Genomic DNA, 4,575 nt, shown 5'->3' with positions numbered 1-4,575 from the left:
GTTTCTCTCAAATATGGCATTCCAGTCAAAGCTTTGGCAAGATAACCAATGTGCCCTGTTATAAGGAGACCAAATTCTTAGTGAACTTATGTAAATAAATATATTGCCATGAAATAACCATACTCACAAAGAGTTTCCAAATTCTGGAGGGATCAGGTAAGGAGAAAAAGATAAATTTTCAGTTTTGCTCATAAAGGTATAATTTCACTAAACCGCTATAAGGCATAGTTAGCATAAGAGAAAAGAGAAAAAGTTTCCTTAAATCTGAGAAAACAAAACAACACATCAAAAACAATATTTCAAACAGAAGCCATAAAAAAATTATAATCATCCTCATCAGTTCACACAGTCCTGTATAATCAATTCTTGAGCTTAATCTTCTGTTAGCAGATCTCTGAGCTCAGTTTCTCCTTTAGAATTCTATAATTTCTTACCCAGTTCAGTTTTACAATCTGAAAGTTTATCAGAAAGCTGGAGCTTAGAATCTTGTGTCAGAATCCTTTCCGGGAATTTCTCTGAAGATGAAACATATTTGCAAAAGCAAAAAGCATCACAGCAAAACAGCAACTGTCTGTAAATGAACAAGAGACTCAAAAGGGCAATTGACAAGGAAACTTGACTACTTCCTGTGACATACAAGGCTTCAAGATAATAATTGGAATTATGACCGATAACCAAGACAGATCAGAATTTTAGGAATGCTATATAATTTTAAGACACCTATATTAATAGCATTTACCCACATAATACCACCTAAGAAAGTTTATCCTCACTTATTTGACAATGTTTCCCATATAGTTTAATAGACCTAACAAGGCTGATTAGTTTAGTATTTTCCTCCATATAGGACGAGAGAGCAAATTTCTTTGAGAAGTCTCAGGGGCCCTTTGAAAATCCTCAGAGAAATTTTTCTTCCTTCTACCAGGTCAAAAGAGAGCCTTCATTCAGGATTTGAATATTTTTGAGGGAGAAGGTTGTCAAAAATATCAAAAGTTTTTTTTTATTAAGATTATGATAGTTAACAATCTTGTGAAATTACAGTTGTACATCATTATTACTCATGTTGCAGGTACACCACTTCACCCGTAGTGCCCTCCCCCCACCTCCCGTTTCCCCTGGTAACCACCGATCAGTTCTCTTTGTCTATATGTTAACTACCATCTATGAGTGGAGTCATACAGAGTTCGTCTTTCTCTGTCTGGCTTATTTCACTAAACATAATACCCTCAAGGTCTATCCATGCTGTTGTGAATGGGATGACTTTGTCCTTTTTTATGGCTGAGTAGTATTCCATTGTGTGTATCTATATCTATATCTATATCTATATCTATATATATATACCATATCCAATCATCAGTTGCTGGGCACTTAGGTTGGTTCCATGACTTGGCTATTGTGAAGAATGCTGTGATGAACATAGGGGTTAATGGGACTTTTGGAAGTGCTGATTTCAGGTTCTTAGGAAAGATACCAAGTAGTGGGATGGCTGGGTCATAAGGTATTTCTATCTTTAACTTTTTGAGGAATCTCCATACTGTTTTCCATAGTGGCTGCACCAGTTTGTGTTCCCACCAACAGTGTATGAGGGGACATTTTTCTCCACAGCCTCTCCAACATTTGTCATTCTTGGTTTTGGATATTTTTGCCATTCAAACAGGTGTGAGGTGATATCTTAGTGTAGTTTTGATTTCCATTTCCCTGATGATTTGTGATGGTGAGCATCTTTTCATGTGTCTATTGGCCATCCGTATATCTTCTTTGGAGAAATGTCTTTTCATGTACCCTGTGCGTTTTTTGATCAGGTTGTTTGACTTTTTGTTATTGAGCTGTGTGAGTTCTTTATATATTACGGAGATTAACCCTTTGTCAGATAAATAACTTGTAAATATTTTTTCCCAATTAGTGGGCTGTGTTTTTGTTTCAATCCTGTTTTCCCATGCCTTGAAGAAGCTCTTTAGTCTGATGAAGTCCCATTTGTTTATTCTTTCTATTGTTTCCCTCATCTGAGGGGTTATGGTGTCCGAAAAGATTCTTTTGAAACTGATGTCAAAGAGCGTACTGCCTATACTCTCTTCTAGAAGACATTATTTCAGGCCTCATCTTTAGGTCTTTGATCCATTTTGAGTTTATTTTGGTGAATGGTGAAAAAGAATGGTCGATTTTCATTCTTTTACATGTGGCCGTCCAGTGTTCCCAGCACCATATGTTGAAGAGCCTTTCTTTTCTCCATTGTAGGCCCTCTACTCCTTTGCCGAAGATTAGCTGTCCAAAGATGTGTGGTTTTATTTCTGGGCTTTCAATTTTGTTCCATTGATCTGTGCACCTGTTTTTGTGCCAGTACCACGCTGTTTTGATTACTGTAGCTTTGTGGTATGCTTAGAAGTCAGGGATTGTGATGCTTCCGGCTTTGTTCTTCTTTCTCAGGATTGCTTTAGCAATTCGTGGTCTTTTGTTGCCCCATATGAATTTTAGGATTCTTTGTTCAATTTCTGTAAAGAATGTCATTGGGATTCTGATTGGGATAGCATTGAATCTGTAGGTTGCTTTCGGTAGTATGGACATTTTAACTATGTTTATTCTTCCAATCCATGTGCATGGAATGTCTTTCCATCTCTTTATGTCGTCATTGATTTCTTTCAGGAAAGTCTTGTAATTTTCTTTGTATAGATCTTTCACTTCCTTGGTTAAATTTATCCAAAGGTATTTTATACTTTTTCTTGCGATTGTCAATGGGATTGAGTTCTTGAGGTCTTTTTCTGGTAGTACATTGTTAGCGTATAGATATGCTACTGATTTATGTATGTTGTTTTTATACCCTGCTACTTTGCTGTAGCTGTTGATTGTTTCTAATAGTTTTCCTATGGATTCTTTGGGGTTTTCTATATATAAGATCATGTCATCTGCAAACAGGGAGAGTTTTACTTCTTCGTTGCTGATTTGGATTCCTTTCATTTCTTTTTCCTGCCGAATTCCTCTGGCCAACTCCTCCACTACTATGTTGAATAAGGGTGGTGAAAGTGGGCACCCTTGTCTTGTTCCTGCTCTCAGAGGGTTGGCTTTCAGTTTTTGTCCGTTGAGTATGGTGTTGGCTGTCGGTTTGTTATATATGGCCTTTATTATGTTGAGGTACTTTCCTTCTATAACTGTTTTATTGAGGGTTTTTATCATAAATGGGTGTTGGATCTTGTTGAATGCTTTCTCTGCATCTATTGAGATGATCATGGGGTTTTTGTTTCTCATTTTGTTAATGTGGCGAATCACATTGATTGACTTGCAGAAGTTGAATCATCCCTGTGTCCCTGGTATGAATGCCACTTGATCAAGGTGTATAATCTTTTTGATGTATTGCTGTATTTGATTTGCCAAAATTTTGTTGAGTATTTTTGCATCTATGTTCATCAGTGATATTGGCCTGTAGCTTTCCTACTCTGTGTTGTCCTTGTCAGGTTTGGGGATCAGGGTGATGTTGGCTTCCTAGAATGTATTATGGAGTGCTCCATCTTCCTCTACTTTCTGGAATAGTTTGAGAAAGATAGGTATTAAATCTTCTTTGAATGTTTGGTAGAATTCTCAAGAGATGCCGTCTGGTCCTGGACTCTTATTTTGGGGGAGGTTTTGGATTACTGTTTCAATTTCTTTAGTTGTGATTGGTCTACTCAGATACTCTATTTCTTCCTGATTCAGTTTGGGGAGGTTGTATGAGTCTAGGAATTTATCCATTTCTTCTAGATTGTTCAATTTGTTGGCATATAGTTTTTCATAGTATTCTCTCATGATCCTTCGTATTTCTTCGGTATCTGTTGTGATTTTTCCTCTCTCATTTCTAATTTTATTTATTTGAGACTTCTCTCTTTCTTTCTTAGTGAGTCTGGCTAAGAGTTTATCGATTTTATTAATTTTTTCAAAGAACCAACTCTTTGTTTCATTGATCCTTTCTACTGTCTTTTTTGTTTCAATATTGTTTATTTCTGCTCTGATTTTTATTATTTCCCTCCTTCTACTGACTCTGGGCTTTGTTTGTTCTTCTTTTTCTAATTGTCTTAGGTGTCCTTTGAGATTGTGTATGTAAGATTCCTCTTGCTTATTGAGGTGAGCCTGTATTGCAATGAATTTCCCTCTTAGGACTGCCTTTGTTGCATCCCAAATAAGTTGTCATGGTGTGTTTTCATTTTCATTTTTCTCCAGATAATATTTGATTTCTTCTTTAATTTCTTCAATAATCCATTGTTTGTTCAGTAGCATGTTGTTTAGTCTCCACATTTTTGCCCCTTTCCCAGCTTTATTCTTGTAGTTGATTTCTAGTTTCATAGCATTATGATCTGAAAAGATGCTCGATATTACGTAAACCCTGTTGAACTTATTGATGCTTGCTTTGTTTCCCAAGATATGGTCTATCCTTGAGAATGTTCCATGAGAAGAATGTGTCACGTGCTGTTTTTGGATGAAGTGTTCTATATATATCTATTCAGTCCATTTGGTCTAATTTTTCATTTAATTCTATAATTTCTTTGTTGATTTTCTGTCTGGATGATCTATCCATTGGTGTTAATGGGGTGTTGAGGTCCCCTACTATCA

The sequence above is a fragment of the Equus asinus genome, chromosome 17 (genome assembly GCF_041296235.1).
Source record: "Equus asinus isolate D_3611 breed Donkey chromosome 17, EquAss-T2T_v2, whole genome shotgun sequence".
Taxonomy (NCBI): domain Eukaryota; kingdom Metazoa; phylum Chordata; class Mammalia; order Perissodactyla; family Equidae; genus Equus; species Equus asinus.
Note: the sequence above shows the minus strand (reverse complement) of the source record.